The sequence below is a fragment of the Heterodontus francisci genome, unplaced genomic scaffold, assembly GCF_036365525.1.
Source record: "Heterodontus francisci isolate sHetFra1 unplaced genomic scaffold, sHetFra1.hap1 HAP1_SCAFFOLD_2343, whole genome shotgun sequence".
Taxonomy (NCBI): domain Eukaryota; kingdom Metazoa; phylum Chordata; class Chondrichthyes; order Heterodontiformes; family Heterodontidae; genus Heterodontus; species Heterodontus francisci.
This window is the reverse complement of record NW_027141537.1, coordinates 5,043-23,230: the sequence shown is the minus strand read 5'-3', so window position 1 is coordinate 23,230 and position 18,188 is coordinate 5,043. Positions and strand designations below refer to the sequence as shown.

At 46.6% G+C, this 18,188-nt stretch overlaps 1 long non-coding RNA gene across 1 annotated transcript; it reads right to left on the bottom strand.

The window, feature by feature from the left end:
* Positions 1-6,150: 6,150 nt before the first annotated feature.
* LOC137363997 (uncharacterized) lies at positions 6,151-17,232 on the bottom strand. Its single transcript, XR_010972871.1, has 3 exons — positions 17,071-17,232; positions 6,964-7,193; positions 6,151-6,281 (listed from the first exon to the last, which is right to left on the bottom strand). It is a non-coding gene; the product is annotated as an uncharacterized lncRNA (long non-coding RNA).
* Positions 17,233-18,188: the final 956 nt, after the last annotated feature.

Sequence of the window (18,188 nt, the reverse complement as noted above, 5' to 3'; positions counted from 1 at the left end):
TTAGGGGGGATATGCGTGGAAAGTTCTTTACGCAGAGGGTGGTGGGTGCCTGGAACGCGTTGCCAGCGGAGGTGGTAGACGCGGGCACGATGGCGTCTTTTAAGATGTATCTAGACAGATACATGAATGGGCAGGAAGAAAAGAGATACAGACCCTTAGAAAATAGGCGACATGTTTAGATAGAGGATCTGGATCGGCGCAGGCTTGGAGGGCCGAAGGGCCTGTTCCTGTGCTGTAATTTTCTTTGTTCTTTGTTCTAAAGTGCGGTGCCCAGAACTGGACACAATACTCCAGCTGAGGCCAAACTAGTGTCTTATACAAGTTCAATATAACTTCCTTGCTCTTGTACTCTATGCCCCTATTAATGAAGCCCAGGATACTGTATGCTTTATTAACCGCTCTCTCAACCTGTCCCGTGGCCCCTTTAGAATTGTGCCCTTTATGTTATATTCTCTCTCCATGTTCTTCTTACCAAAATGTATCACTTCACATTTCTCTGCATTGAACTTCATCTGCCACCTGTCTGCCCATTCCACCAACTTGTCTATGTCCTTTTGAAGTTCTACACTATCCTCCTCACAGTTCACAATGCTTCCAAGTTTCGTATCATCTGCAAACTTTGAAATTGTGCCCTGTACACAAGGTCTAGGTCATTAATATATATCAGGAAAAGCAAGGGTCCCAACACTGACCCTTGGGGAACTCCACTACAAACCTTCCTCCAGCCTGAAAAACATCCATTAATCACTACTCTTTGTTTCCTGTCACTCAGCCAATTCCGTATGTTGCTACTGTCCTGTTTATTCTATGAGCCATAACTTTGTTCACATGTCTGTTGTGCAGCACTGTATCAAACACCTTTTCAAAGTCCATGTACACCACAGCAACTGTACTGCCCTCATCAGAAGGTGGTGGTGAGTTACCTTCTTGAACTGCTACAGTCCATGGGGTGTAGGTACACCAAAAATGCTATGAAAAAGGGAGTCCCAGGATTTTGACCCAGCAACAGTGAAGGAATGGCAATATAGTTCCAAGTCAGGATGGTGTGTGACTTGGAGGGGAACTTGCAGGTGGTGGTGTTCCCATGCGTCTGCTGCCCTTGTCCTTCTAGTTGGTAGAGGTCGTGGGTTTGGAAGGTGCTGTCGAAGGAGCCTTGGTGAGTTGCTGCAGTGCATCTTGTAGATGGGACACACTGCTGCCACTGTGCATCGGTGGGGGAGGGAATTAATATTTTAAGCCGTAGATGGGATGTGAATAAAATGAGTTGCTTTATCCTGGATGCTGTTGAGCTTCTTGAACGTTGTTGCAGCTGCACTCACGCAGGCAAGTGGAGATTATTCCATCACACTGCTGATTTGTATCTTGTAGATGGTTGACAGGCTTTGGGGAATCAGGAGGTGAGTTATTTATTTATTTATATATAGATACAGCACTGAAACAGGCCTTTCGGCCCACCGAGTCTGTGCCGACCATCAACCACCCATTTATACTAATCCTACATTAATCCCATTACCCTCTCACATCCCCTCAATTCCCCGACCACCTACATATACTATTTACAATGTCCAATTTACCTATTAACCTGCAAGTCTTTTGGCTGTGGGAGGAAACCGGAGCACCCGGCGAAAACCCACGCAGTCACAGGGAGAACTTGCAAACTCCACACAGGCAGTACCCAGAATCGAACCCAGGTCGCTGGAGCTGTGAGGCTGCAGTGCTAACCACTGCGCCACTGTGCTGCAGAATTCCCAGCCTCTGACCTGCTCTTGTAGCCACAGTAATTTTCTGGTCAATGGTGACCGCAGGAAGTTGGTGGGGGATTTGGTGATGGTAATGTCATTGAATGTCAAGGGGAGGTGTTACTTGTGCGACACAAATGTTACTTGCCACTTACCATCTCAAGCCTGAATGTTGTCCAGGTCTTGCTGCATGTGGGCACAGACTGATTCAGTATCTGAAGAGTTGCAAATGGTACTGAACATTGTGCAATTATCAAGAAACACTGCCACTTCTGACCTTATGATGGAGGGAAGGTCATTGATGAAGCAGCTGCAGATAGCTTGGGCCTAGGACATTACTCTAAGGAACTCCTGTAGTGATGTCCAGGGGCTGAGATGATTGACCTCCAACAACCACAACCATCTTCCTTTGTGCTAGGTATGACTCCAACCAGCAGAGAGTTTCCCCCCTGATTCCCATTGATTTCAGTTTTGCGAGGGCTCCTTGATGCCATACTCGGTCAAAATTGCCTTGATGTCAAGGGCAGTCACTCTCACCTCACCTGTAGTGGAAACGGTGTGAGCTTCTGGTGGGAGGCGATCAAACTTGGCAGTTGTGTCACTGTCTGTCCAGGCACTACATGAAGAACACTGACCTAGACAGGCTATTAGACAGCTGTCAATTACTGTGCCACAGAACGAGAAAGGAGGCAAAAAGAGCAAGGTTAAATGCTGAAAAGGGAGCAGCTGCAAGCATGAGGGTGAACAACTGAGAGAGAACGGGGAGGAGAGAGACAAAAAGTGAGCTTGAGGGGGTCTTCGAGCTTTTTCTGGAGAACCAGGGGATGAAGCCCTGGGAGAGAGCACAATTTATGAGGAACAGATCTGGTGTGTCTTCTGAAATGAACAGCACCATGTCCTGGCCCACGCATACCTGCCAGGCTGCAAGACTGAACACCACTCAAACTCTAGCTGGATGGACTGTCACTGCCCACCTCCATCACCAACAGACATGGGAATAAACTGCAGCTCCACCTCTACCCTTATAGATAAGATGCTGACGAACAGAATCTGTAATCTGCTGATCTTCAACTGATTGCAGCAGCTATGAGGTAAATGTCTCACTTGTTGTAATGTTTATTGTCCAGGTTAGAGTCCAGAACTGCCACATATAAAACTGGTTCTGAGGAGGGACGGTGAGGGGACGGAGGGTAAGAGGATGGAGGAAGGGGGGAGGGGGTGAAGGGAGAGTTGGAAATGTAGTCAATTAGCTCTCAGCTTCACATAGGAAATGGAGTTAGAATGATACAGCACAGAAGGACCATTTGGCCCACTGTGCCTGTGCTGGCTCTTTGAAAGAGCTCTCCGATTAGTCTCACTCCCCCCTGCTCTTTCCCCAAAGCCCTGTAAATTTCTTCTTTTCAGGTATTTATCCAATTCCCTTTAGAAAGTTATTATTGAATTTCCTTCTTTTCAGGCAGTGCATTCCAGATCACAACAAAGCGCTGTGTAAAAATATTCTCACTGGCCCTCTGGATTTTCATACATCCCCACATTGCCAAGTTCTGGGAATCTCTCTTCATAATACAGAACACAAAGTTCCCTTTCTTTGCGATTCAACACAAGAAGAACGTAACTTGATTTTCTCCTTTTTAACAGGTTAAGTGGGTCCTTTATGAAACATTGCTTCCAAACTGTGGAGACTGCAGCTCTCAACATAAGGTAGGAGTAATACACCACATTCAACACGGTGATAAACCACAGCCACCATGCTGTGTTTTGTGCATAGGCCAATTAGTCTAACCTCCCCTGGCCCCGCTCTTTGCCCATAGCTCGGAAAGTTTTTCCTTCTCAAGCATTTATCCAATTCCCTTTTGAAGGTTACTACTGAATCTGCTTTCAGTGCCCTTTCAGGCAGTCGCCCCTCTGGTTCTGTTGTCAATCATGTTCTCAAGACTGCACCACCCTCATCTGGCACTGACCCAGCACACGCCACATACCGATATGCCCTATGGCAGAGGCGGGAACGGTCACCTTGGAAGCGATGCTTTTTGCTGGCAGGGGAAGATGCAGGTCAATGAAAGCTGTGTCCTTGGATCAAACTGGAGGCCCAGAGCTGAGCAAAATTTCACTAGCGGCAGGTGTCATCTCTCCTTATGATCAACATATGCTGGGGATCACACACGCCAGTGGTCATTACAGAGCACGGACAGCAAGCATCAGGTCATTCGACCGTGCGAATATGTCACTGTCAATGAGCCCAGTACAGCTGACCAGCAACACAAGCCTCACAGGCCCTGTACAGACCAATACGGAAACCTCACAGCCCCTGTACAGACCAATATGCAAACCTCACAGCCCCTGTACAGACCAATACGCAAACCTCACAGCCCCTGTACAGACCAGCAACACAAGCATCACAGCCCCTGTACAGACCAGAAACACAAGCCTCACAGCCCCTGTACAGACCAGCAACACAAGCCTCACAGCCCCTGTACAGACCAATACATAAACCTCACAGCCCTTGTACAGACCATCAACACAAGCATCACAGCCCCTGTACAGACCAGCAACACAAGCCTCACAGCCCCGGTACAGACAAATACACAAACCTCACATTCCCTGTACAGACCAATACGCAAACCTCACAGCCCCTGTACAGACCAATACACAAACCTCACAGCCCCTGTACAAACCAGCAACACAAGCCTCACAGCCCCTGTACCGACCAACACAAACCTCACAGCCCCTGTACATACCAATACACAAACCTCAGCCCCTGTACAGACCAATACACAAAGCTCACAGCCCCTGTACAGACCAATACACAAACCTCACAGCCCCTGTACAGACCATTACACAAACCTCACAGCCCCTGTACAGACCAATACACAAACCTCACAGCCCCTGTACAGTCCAATACACAAACCTCACAGCCCCTGTACAGACCAATACACAAACCCCACAGCCCTGTACAGACCAATATACAAACCTCACAGCCCCTGTACAGACCAATACACAAACCTCACAGCCCCTGTACAGACCAATACCCAAACCCCACAGCCCCTGTACAGACCATTACACAAACCTCACAGCCCCTGTACAGACCAATACCCAAACCCCACAGCCCCTGTACAGACCAATACACAAACCCCACAGCCCTGTACAGACCAATATACAAACCTCACAGCCCCTGTACAGACCAATACACAAACCTCACAGCCCCTGTACAGACCAATACCCAAACCCCACAGCCCCTGTACAGACCAATACACCAACCTCACAGCCCCTGTACAGACCAATACCCAAACCTCACAGCCCCTGTACAGACCAATACACAAACCTCACAGCCCCTGTACAGACCAATACACAAACCCCACAGCCCTGTACAGACCAATATACAAACCTCACAGCCCCTGTACAGACCAATACACAAACCTCACAGCCCCTGTACAGACCAAAACCCAAACCCCACAGCCCCTGTACAGACCATTACACAAACCTCACAGACCCTGTACAGACCAACACACAAACCTCACAGTCCCTTTACAGCCCAATACCCAAATCCCACAGCCCCTGTACATACCATTACACAAACCTCACAGCCCCTGTACAGACCAATACACAAACCTCACAGCCCCTGTACAGACCAATAACACAAACTTCACAGCCCCTGTACAGACCAATAACACAAACTTCACAGCCCCTGTACAGACCAATACACAAACCTCACAGCTGTACAGACTGATACACAAACCTCACTGCCCCTGCACAGACCAATAACACAAACCTCACAGCCCCTGTACAGAACAATACACAAACCCCACAGCCCTGTACAGACCAATATACAAACCTCACTGCCCCTGCACAGACCAATAACACAAACCTCACAGCCCCTGTACAGAACAATACACAAACCCCACAGCCCTGTACAGACCAATATACAAACCTCACAGCCCCTGTACAGACCAATACACAAACCTCACAGCCCCTGTACAGACCATTACACAAACCTCACAGCCCCTGTACAGACCAATACACAAACCTCACAGCCCCTGTACAGACCAATACACAAACCTCACAGCCCTGTACAGACCAATATACAAACCTCACAGCTCCTCTACAGACCAATACACAAACCTCACAGCCCCTGCACAGACCAATAACACAAACTTCACAGCCCCTGTACAGACCAATACACAAACCTCACAGCTGTACAGACTGATACACAAACCTCACTGCCCCTGCACAGACCAATAACACAAACCTTAACCCCTGTACACCTTGCACCAGTGGAAAAGAACAGCAGGAGAAGCAATGGATCCAGTATCACCCATTTCACATGAGCACCAAAGGCTATTAGTGGATCTATACACTAACAGGAAGTGGTGTTCAGGAGGGAACATAAATGTTGGCAAATCCTGGCACTTACAATGGCATGTTGCGCTGACTGACCGTCCCTGGCTTGATGTGGACAGGCTGTGCGGCATGATGCTGTGGGCTGTGGTCAGGTGGATGTGGGAGCACGGAACTACTCTCTGACTCCTCGTCAGACACAAAGAACTGGAAGAGAAGAGGAGAAAGGCATCAACAATGAATCAAGAGTCATCTGTGACCAGAGGACAGAGACCTGCTGCCACTACTCTCCAATCTGAGTCGTGAACTCTTCACCCAATTCCTGGCTAGTGATAGGGCCGAGCATCTCAGACACGGATCAGGAATCTTGGCTCATTCTATCCCTCCCTAAATTGGAGCAACTCCTAGAATTATACAGCACATAAGTTCATTGTGCTATCCCATTAATCCCACTCTCCTACTCGTTCCCCATAGCCTTGCAAATTTCTCCTTTTCAGGTGCTTATCTAATCCTTCCACGGCCTCTTCAGGCTGCACACTCCTGTTCCTAACAACTCACTGCGTAAAAAATAAATCCTCATCTCCTCTGATTCTTTTACCACTTGCCTTAAATCTGTGTCCTCTGGTTACCAATATTCCCGCCACTGGAAGCAGTTTCACCTTATTTACTCTAAACAAAATCCTTCATAATTTTCAATACTTCTAAAAACAAATTTCCGATTAAGCTTCTCTGCTCTAAGGAGAACAATCCCAGATTCTCCAGTCTCTCCACGTAACTGAATTGTTGCTCTCTTTCTGCAGCACCTACACTGAACCTGGGACCCCCATGGCTTGTGGGACTCAGGACCACCTTCCCTGTTTGCCTCCACAGACAGTCTCGCAGTTCTCACCTGAACATTGCACACAACATCCGACTGGACGGTTTCCTCCGTGGGCCCCTTCTTCTCCTGTGCGCCACTGGTCTGTTCCTCCTCTTCATCCCCTTCCTCTATGGTGGGAGCGCCGACGGGAGAAGAGGCAGTCTTCTTGCTCTTCTTCTGGCTGCTTTTCTTCCTCCGCCCGTCCGATGGCAGGTGCGTGGAGAGCGGGTGGTGGGTGTGAAGGGAGGAATGACGATGGTCTTTTGAAAGAAAAGAGAGAGATTACATTAAAATAAAGACTTGCATTTATACAACACCTTTCATATCCTCAGGACACCCCAAAGCACTTTACAACCAATTCAGTATTTTTTGAAGTGCAGGCACAGTAAAATGTGGCAGCCAATTTGCACAAAGCAAGATCCCACAAACAGCAATGTGACAGTGGCCACATAATCTGTTCTGGTGATTTTGGTTGAGGGATAAATATTGGCCAGGACACTGAGCAGAACTGCCCTGCTCTTCTTCTAATAGTGCCATGGGATCTTTCATATCCACCTGAGGGGGTTGATGAGGCCTCAGTTTAACGTCTCACCTGAAAGATGGAACCTCTGACACTGCAGTACTCGCTCAGTACTGATTATGTGCTCAAGAACCTATATTTATAAAGCTTCACAGCACGGTTATGAAACAAAATTTGATGCTTCATGACATAAGGAGACATAGGACTGGTGATCAAAAGCATGGTCAAATGTAGGTTTTGAGGAGCATTTTAAAGGAGGAGAGAGAGGTCGAGGCGGAGAGGCTTAGGGATGGAATTCCAGAGCTGAGGGCCTCAGCCGTTAAGGCAGGGCCGCCAATGTCCCCGAGTCTCAAATCCTGACACACATTGCCCAGTACCGCACACCACTGAAGGCCTATTGGGTGAGGCAGTTAAGTGTACCCAGAGGTGCTGCCCAGTGATAAACTGCTTCCTCCAGGACACGAGAAAACTTATGTACTCTCCCTGCAGAAAAACGAATCCAATATTTGCATGATGAGGGGTGGTCCTGCCTTCTGCAGCACCCACACTTGGCAGCTGTGGCCAAACACCGTACCGTGGCACTCCTGCCATCAGGTACATGCAACAACCACAGAATTCTTGCAACAGACAGCCAAAGGAGCTTTACAAGGGCACTGCGAGAGGCACAGAACAAAGTATCTTTTTAAAAAAGGTGAGGAGAGGTCTATCAAGTCCAAGGGGTTACAGAAGACAAGATTCTAAGTGGTACAGTAGTGCAGTGGGTGAAGCTATGGGATGAAGGACACTGAGGTTGTGAATTCAAATACCACCAGGTCAAATTGTGAAACTGAAGTCAATAAATCTGGTAATTCATTAGCTTGCACCTAATGAAAAGAAACAAGACCATGGAACCTGCCAGACTGTCAGTAAAATAAAAGCAGTTGGTCATTAAAACCCAACAGAGAACCTGCCACCCATGCCATTGTGGGATTTGAACTTTCAAACTCTTTGGTTGCTAGCTCAGTACGAAGCACTCAGCTGCTGTACTATTGACCACCTGAACTGCTGCCCCTGACCCCACATAACCACTGCCAAGTTTCCCATTTAGGAACAGGGGAGGTCATTTAGCCTCTCAGCCCTGCATCACTATCCAATTAGATCACAGCTGAACTGCACCTTCATTTACCAGTCTTTGTTCCATATCCCCTGATACATAAACCCAGGAGGCCATTCAGCCCCTCGATCCTGTTCTGCCAATGAGATTATGGCTGATTTGTTACCTACCTCCATATACCCACCTTTGCCCCATATAGAAACATAGGAAAATAGGAGCAGGAGTAGGCCATTCGGCCCTTCAAGCCTGCTCTGCCATTCAATACGATCATGGCTGATCATCCAAACTCAGCAACTTGCTCCCGCTTTCTCCCCGTATCTCTTGATCCCATTAGCTCTAAGAACTATATCTAACTCTTTCTTGAATATATTTAATGATTTGACCTCAACTGCTTTCCGTGGTAGAGAATTCCACAGGTTCACCCTCTCTGGGTGAAGAAATCCCTCCTCATCTCAGTCCCAAATGGCTTACCCCTTATCCTTAGATTGTGACCCCTCATCCTGGACTCCCCCACCATCGGGAACATCCTTCCTGCATCTAGTCTGTCCAGTCCTGTTAGAATTTCGTAGATTTCTATGAGATCCCCTCTCATTCTCTAAACTCTAGCGAATACAAGCCGAATCGACCCAATCTCTCTTCATATGTCAGTCCTGCCATCCCAGGAATCAGTCTGGTGAACCTTCGCTGCACTCCCTCTATAGCAAGAACATCCTTCCTCAGATAAGGAGACCAAAACTGCACACAATACTCCAGATGTGGTCTCACCAAGGCCTTGTATAATTGCAGCAAGACATCCCTGCTCCTGTACTCGAATCCTCTCGCTATGAAGGCCAACGTACCATTTGCCTTCTTAACTGCCTGCTGCACCTGCATGCACAAGGACACCCAGGTCTCGCTGCCCCTCCCCCTTTCCCAATCTATCGCCGTTCAGATAATAATCTGTCTTTGTGTTTTTGCCACCAAAGTGGATAACATCACATTTATCCACATTTTACTGCATCTGCCATGTATTTGTCCACTCACTCAACCTATCCAAATCATATTGGAGCTTCTCTGCATCCTCCTCACAACTCACACTACACCCCAGCTGTGTGTCATCTGCAAACTTGGATATATTACATTTAATTCCATCTTCTATATCATTAATATATATTGTGAATAGCTGGGGTCCTAGTACTGATCCCTGTGGTACCCCACTAGTCACCGCTTGCCACTCCGAAAAAGACATGTTTATTCCTACTCTTTCTTTCCTGTCTGCCAACCAGTTCTCTATCCATATCAGTACCTTACCCCCAATCCCATGTGCTTTAATTTTGCATGCTAATCTGTTATGTGGGACCTTATCGAAAGCCTTCTGAAAGTCCAAATACACCAATCCACTGGTTCTCCCTTATCTATTCGATGAGTTACATCCTCAAAAAACTCCAGTAGATTTGTCAACTGGACAGAACCAAAGTATGTATTTAATTGTTCTGCCATTTCTTTGTTCCCCATTATAAATTCCCCCATTTCTGACTTAACGTGACCCACATTTGTCTTTAATATCCTTTAATACCTTTGGTGAATATAAATCTGTTATCTCAGATTTAAAATTAACAATTGATCTAGCACCAACTGCCATTTGCAGAAGAGAGTTCAACATTTCTACCACCCTTTGCAGGTTAAAGGGTTTCCTAATTTCATTCCTGAAAGGTCTGGCTCGAATGTTTACACTATTTCTAAATCATGATGGGTCTGGACATTCAACATCATGAGGGGTCTGGACAGAGTAGATAGAGAGAAACTCTTCCCACTCATGAAAGGTTCGGGAATGCGATAGCACAGATTTAAAGAACAAATAACAGTACAGCACAGAAACAGGCCATTCGGCCCTCCAAGCCTGCAGCGATCTTGATGCCTGCCTAAACTAACACCTTCTGCACTTCCGGGGACCGTATCCCTCTATTTCCATCCTATTCATGTATTTGTCAAGATGCCTCTTAAAAGTCTCTATGGTACCTGCTTCCACCACCTCCCCCGGCAACAAGTTCCAGGCACTCACCACCCTCTGTGTAAAGAACTTGCCTCACACATCCCCTCTAAACTTTGCCCCTCGCACCTTAAACCTATGTCCCCTAGTAACTGACTCTTCCACCCTGGGAAAAAGCTTCTGACTATCCACTCTGTCCATGCTGCTCATAACTTTGTAAACCTCTATCAATTCGCCCCTCCACCTCCGTCGTTCCAGTGAAAACAATCCGAGTTTATCCAACCTCTCCTCATAGCTAATACCCTCCAGACCAGGCAACATCCTGGTAAACCTCTTCTGTACCCTCTCCAAAGCCTTCACGTCCTTCTGGTAGTGTGGCGACCAGAATTGCATGCAATACTCTAAGTGTGGCCTAACTAAAGTTCTGTACAGCTACAGCATGATGCCAATTTTTATACTCTATGCCATGACCGATGAAGGCAAGCATGCCGTATGCCTTCTTGACTACCTTATCCACCTGCGTTGCCACTTTCAATGACCTGTGGACCTGTACGCCCAGATCTCCCTGCCTGTCAATACTCCTAAGGGTTCTGCCATTTACTGTATACGTCCCACCTGTATTAGACCTTCCAAAATGCATTACCTCACATTTGTCCGGATTAAACTCCATCTGCCATTTCACCGCCCAAGTCCCCAACCGATCTATATCCTGCTGTATCCTTTGACAATCCGCATCATTATCCGCAACTCCACCAACCTTTGTGTCATCTGCAAACTTACTAATCAGACCAGCTACATTTTCCTCCAAATCATTTATATATACTACAAAGAGCAAAGGTCCCAGCACTGATCCCTGCGGAACACCACTAGTCACAGCCCTCCATTCAGAAAAGCACCCTTCCATTGCTACCCTCTGTCTTCTATGACTGAGCCAGTTCTGTATCCATCTTGCCAGCTCACCTCTGATCCCCTGTGACTTCACCTTTTGTACCAGTCTGCCATGAGGGACCTTGTCAAAGGCTTTACTGAAGTCCATATAGATAACATCCACTGCCCTTCCTTCATCAATCATCTTTGTCACTTCCTCAAAAAACTCAATCAAATTAGTGAGACACGACCTCCCCTTCACAAAACCATGCTGCCTCTCGCTAATAAGTTTGTTGGTTTCCAAATGGGAGTAAATCCTGTCCCGCAGAATCCTCTCTAATAATTTCCCTACCACTGACGTAAGGCTCACCGGCCTATAATTTCCTGGATTAACCTTGCTACTCTTCTTAAACAAAGGAACAACATTGGCTATTCTCCAGTCCTCTGGGACCTCACCTGTAGCCAATGAGGATGCAAAGATTTCTGTCAAGGCCCCAGCAATTTCTTCCCTTGCCTCCCTCAGTATTCTGGGGTAGATCCCATCAGGCCCTGGGGACTTATCTACCTTAAAGCTTTGCAAGACACCCAACACCTCCTCCTTTTTGAAAATGAGATGATTGAGACTATCTACACTCCCTTCCCTCGGCTCATCATCCACCATTCCTTCTCCTTGGTGAATACTGATGCAAAGTACTCATTTAGTACCTCGCCCATTTCCTCTGGCTCCACGCATAGATTCCCTCCTCTGTCCTTGAGTGGGCCAACCCTTTCCCTCGTTACTCTCTTGCTCTTTATATACGTATAAAAAGCGTTGGGATTATCCATAATCCTGTTTGCCAATGACTTTTCATGACCCCTTTAGCCCTCCTGACCTCTTGCTTAAGTTCCTTCCTACTGTCTTTAAATTCCTCAAGGGATTCGTCTGCTCCCAGCCTTCCAACCCTTACGAATGCTTCCTTTTTCTTTTTGACTAGGCTCACAATATCCCGCGTTATCTAAGGTACCAGAAACTTGCCAAACTTATCCTTCTTCCTCACAGGAACATGCCGGTCCTGGATTCTAATCAACTGACATTTGAAAGACTCCCACATGTCAGATGTTGACTTACCCTCAAACACCATTAAAGTAATGGGTAAGAGAAGTAAAAGTGACATGAGGAAAATCTTTTTCACACAGCGAGTGGTGAAGATCTGGAATGCGCTGCCTGAGAGTGTGATGGAGGTGGATTGTAGTGAAACATTCAGAAGGGAATTAGACTGTTATATGAAAAGGAAGAATGTGCAGGGTTATGGGGAGAAGGCAGGGATGTAGCACTAGGGGAATTGCCCATTTGGAGAGCAGGTGCAGACACGATGGGCCAAATGGCCTCCTTCTAGGCTCCAAATTCTAGACTCTCCAGCCAGTGGAAACAGTTTCTCTCTATCTACCTTATCTGTTCCCCTTAAAATATTGAAAACTTTGATCAAATCACCCCTTAATCTTCTACAGTCATGTTCAACAAGGGGAACCAGTAGCTGTAGTATACCTGGATTTCCAAAAGGCATTCAATAAGGTGCCACATAAAAAGGTTAATGGGCAAGATAAGGGTTCATGGAATTGGGGTAATATATCAGCATGTATAGATGATTGGTTAACACAGAAAGCAGCAAGTGGGTGTAAACAGGGCATTTTCAAGCTGGCAGGCAGTGAGGAGTGGACTGCCACAAGGATCAGTGCTGGGGCCTCAGCTATTTACAATCTATATATTAATGACATAGATGAAGAGACAGAGAGTAATTTATTTATTTAGAGATACAGCACTGAAACAGGCCCTTCGGCCCACCGAGTCTGTGCCGACCAACAACCACCCATTTATACTAACCCAACAGTAATCCCACATTCCCTATCGTCTACCTACACTAGGGGCAATTTACAACAGCCAATTTACCTATCACCTGCAAGTCTTTGGCATGTGGGAGGAAACCGGAGCACCCGGTGAAAACCCACGCAGACACAGGGAGAACTTGCAAACTCCGCACAGGCAGTACCCAGAATTGAACCCGGGTCCCTGGAGCTGTGAGGCTGCGGTGCTAACCACTGCGCCACTGTACGTATCTACGTTTGCTGATGATACCAAGGTAGGTGGAAAGGTAAGCTGTGGGGAGGAGACAGAGAGGCCGCAAAGAGTCATAGAGTTATACAGCACAGAAACAGGCCCTTCGGCCCATCATGTCTGTGCCGGCCATCAAGCAATTATCTATTCTAATCACATTTTCCAGCACTTGGCCCATAGCCTTGTGTGCTATGGCGTTTCAAGTGCTCATCTAAATACTTCTTAAATGTTCTGAGGGTTCCTGCCTCTACCACTCTACTACTAGCATTTTATACAGCTCCATCATAACCTCCCTGCTCTTATATTCTATGCCTCAGCTAATAAAGGCAAGTATCCCATATGCCTTCCTAACCACCTTATCTACCTGTGCTGCTGCCTTCAGTGATCTATGTACAAGTACACCAAGGTCCCTCTGACCCTCTGTACTTCCTAGGGTCCTACCATCCATTGTATATTCCCTTGCCTTGTTAGTCCTCCCAAAATTCATCACCTCACACTTTTCAGGATTAAATTCCATTTGCCACTGCTCTGCCCATCTATATCATCCTGTAATCTAAGGCTTTCTTCCTCACTATTTACAACACCACCCATTTTTGTGTCATCTGCGAACTTACTGATCATACCTCCCACATTCACGTCTAAATCATTAATGTACACTATAAACAGTAAGGGTCCCAGCATCGATCCCTGTGATACACCACTGGTCACAGGCTTCCACTCGCAAAAACAACCCTCGACCATCACCCTCTGCCTCCTGCCACTAAGCCAATTTTGGATCCAATTTGCCAAATTGTCCTGGATCCCATGGGCTCTTACCTTCTTAACCAATCTCCCATGCGGGACCTTATCAAAAGTCTTACTGAAGTCTATGTAGACTACACCAACTGCTTTACCCTCATCTACACACCTAGTCACCTCCTCGAAATATTCAATCAAGTTTGTTAGACATGATCTCTCCCGACAAAACCATGCTGACTATCCCTGATTAATCCCTGCCTCTCCAAATGGAGATTATTCCTATCCCTTTGAATTTTTTCCAACAGTTTCCCTACTCAACAGCCTGGGATACATCTCATCTGGGCCTGGGGATTTATCCACTTTTAAGCCCACTAAAACAGCTAATACCTCCTCCCTTTCGATGCTAATTTGTTCAAGTATATCACAATCCCCTTCCCTGATCTCTACACCTACATCAGCCTTCTCCATAGTGAACACAGATGAAAAGTAATCATTTAAAACTTCACCTACGTTCTCTGGCTCCACACACAGATTGCCACTTTGGTCCCTAATGGGTCCTACTATTTCCCTGGTTACCCTCTTGCCCTTAATATACTTATAATACTTACCTTGGGATTTTCCTTTATCTTGCCCGCCAGTGTTTTTTCATGGCCCCTCTTCGCTCTCCTGATTACTTTTTTAATTACCCCCCTACACTTTCTATATGCCTCTCGTGCCTCCACTGTTTTCAGCGCTCGGAATCTGCCATAAGCCTCACTTTTTTTCCTGATCCAATCCTCTATATCCCTTGACATCCAGGGTTCCCTGGGCCTGTTAGTCCTACCCTTCACCTTTACGGGAACATGTTAGCTCTGAACTCTCACTACTTCCTCTTTGAATGACTCCCACTGGTCTGATGTAGACTTTCCTACAAGTAGCTGCTCCCAGTCCACTTTGGCCTGATCCTGTTTTATCATATTGAAATCGGCCTTCCCCCAGTTGAGTACCTTTATTTCTGGTCTCTCTTTGTCTTTTTCCATAACTACCTTAAATCTTACAGAGTTCTGGTCACTATCCCTGAAATGCTCCCCCACTGACACTTCTACCACTTGTCCAGCTTCATTCCCTAGGATTAGGTCCAGTACCGCCCTTCTCTTGTAGGACTTTCTACATGCTGGCTCAAAAAGCTCTCCTGTATGCACTTTTGCACTAACACTATCCCAGTTAATATTGGGGAAGTTGAAATCCCCTATTATTACCCTATTATTTTTACACCACTCTGAGATTTGCCTACATATCTGCTCCTCTATATCTCCCTGACTGTTTGGAGACCTGTAGTACACACCCAGCCAAGTGATTGTCCCCTTTTGTTCTTAAGTTCTACACATATGGCCTCATTTGAGGAACCATCTAAGATATCATCCCTACTTACTGTAGTAATTGACTCCTTGATCAACAGTGCAATGCCACCTCCTCTTTTACAACCCCTCTCCCCTCCCACCCCCTACTGTGAGTACTGTGTGCAGTTTTGGTCTCCATATTTAAGAAAGGATATACTTGCACTGGAGGCAGTGCAGCGAAGGTTCACTAAATTGGTCACTGGGATGAGGGGATTGTCCTATGATGAGAGGATGAGTAAACTGGGCCGATACTCTCTGGAGTTTAGAAGAATGAGAGCCGATCTCATTGAAACATACAAGATTCTGAAGGGCCTGGATAGGGTAGACACCGAGAGATTGTTTCTGCCAGTCAGGGAATCTAAAACACGGGGGCACAGTCTCAGAATAAGTGGCCGATCTCCCTTTCGTAAATCCATGTTGACTTTGTCCGATCCTGACATTGTTTTCCAAGTGATCTGCAATTACATCTTTTGTAATGGACTCTAGCATTTTCCCCTTTACTGATGTCAGGCTAACCGGTCTATAATTCCCTGTTTTCTCTCTACCTCCTTTTTTAAATAATGGAGTTACATTCGCTACCCTCCAATCCATTGGAACTGTTCCAGAGTCTATAGAATTTTGAAAAATAACCAGCAATGCATCTACTATTTCTAGGGCCACTTCCTTCAGTACTCTGGGATGTAGATTATCAGGCCCTGGGAATTGATTGGCCTTCAATCTCATCAATTTCCCTAACACCATTTCCCTACTAATACTGATTTCATACAGTTCCTCCTTCTCACTAGACCCAATGTTCCCCAACATTTCTGGGCGGTAATTTGTATCCTCCTTTGTGTAATCTCTCCTTGTAACTTAACCCTTGAAGTCCAAGTATCATTCTGGAAAATCTACACTGCACTCCCTCTGAGGCCAATATATCCTTGCTAAGTTGCGCCCAGGACTGCTCATAGTTACTCCAGGTGTGATCTAACCAAGGTTTTGTGACTTAACTTCTCTACCCCTTTGTACTCATCCTCTAGGTATAAAGGTCAGCATTCCATTCGCCTTTTTGATTACTTTCTGTACCTGTTCATGACATTTTGATGATCTGTGTACCTGAACCCACCCAAGTCTCTTTGGATCTCCACTGTTTCTAGATTTTTACCATTTAGAAAGTACTCTGTTATACCCTTTTTAGGTCCAAAGTAGATGACCTCACATTCACCTACAATGAAACCGATTTCTTGTCACAGTTTTGCCCATACACTTAATCTATCAATATCTTTTTGTAATATTATGTTTCCAACCCAATAAAACTCTCTCCATCTATCTCACTCTTGGAAGTTTCAGCTGAGCACCCCACAATTTCAGAGTCATGGCTGACACTAAGAGATCAAGGTCACTCAGCAGAGAGCAGAATCCTTCTGATCTCTGTGCTAAATCGGCATCAGGCTTGGCATTGCAGGATACTGATGCAGCAGTTTAAAAAAAACAACTCACACTCAAAATCTGCCTCATCGAAGGTGCGCCGGACTTCATCCACATTGCGACTGGGTGCATCATGCAAGAGATCATCGAATCTCTCAACGCCCCAAGTCTTATTCAGGTCATCCTCATCCTCATCTTCAATCCTGAGCGATGATGGAGGAAGCAGGTCCTGATCTGTCTACAAAAGAACAGAAACAACCATCAAGCACCCGATTTATAGCAACACACACCTTGCTGTTTTTGCTGGAGGTGCCCAGTGTAGATTGTGAAGGGTTGAGTTTGCGAATGGGCAGTCCTTGATTGGAGCCTTGCCTGTCCAGATGGCTGTCAGATTGCCCTGTCAGGTTCCAGCTGCCCTCCAGTACCCTGCTTCATGTCTGACCACAGAGAGGGGCCACCAGGTACCACAGTCATGCCCAATCCTGGTCACACCCAGTTTACAGCACGGTCCCTACTTCATAGAAACATACAGCACACAAGAGGACATTTGGCCAATCGTGCCTGAGCCAGTTCTTTGACAGAGCTCTTTCCTCATAGCCCTACAAATCCTTCCCGTTCAAGAGGACAAAGCAGCCCGCTTGATTGGCACGCCATCCACCACCTTAAACATTCACTCCCTCCACCACCAACGCACAATGGCAGCAGTGTGTACCATCTACAAGACGCACTGCAGCAGCGCACCAAGGCTCCTTAGACAGCACCTTCCAAACCCGCAACGTCTACCATCTAGAAGGACAAGGGCAGCAGATGCATGGGGACACCACTACCTGCAAGTTCCCCTCCAAGTCACACACCATCCTGACTTGGAACTATATCGCCGTTCCTTCACTGTCACTGGGCCAAAATCCTGGAACTGCCTCCCTAACAGCACTGTGGGTGTACCTACCCCAAATGGACTGCAGCAGTTCAAGATGGCAGCTCACCACCACCTTCTCAAGGGCAATTAGGGATGGGCAACAAATGCTGGCCTGGCCATGTCCTGGAGGGATATGGGAAGAAGGTCCACGGTCAAACAGATAGGTTTTAAAATGAGTCTTAAAGGAGGAGAGGCGGAGAGATTTAGGGAGGAAATTCCAGAGCTCAGGGCCCAGGCAGCTGAAGACATGGCCGGCAATGGTGGAGTGATTAAA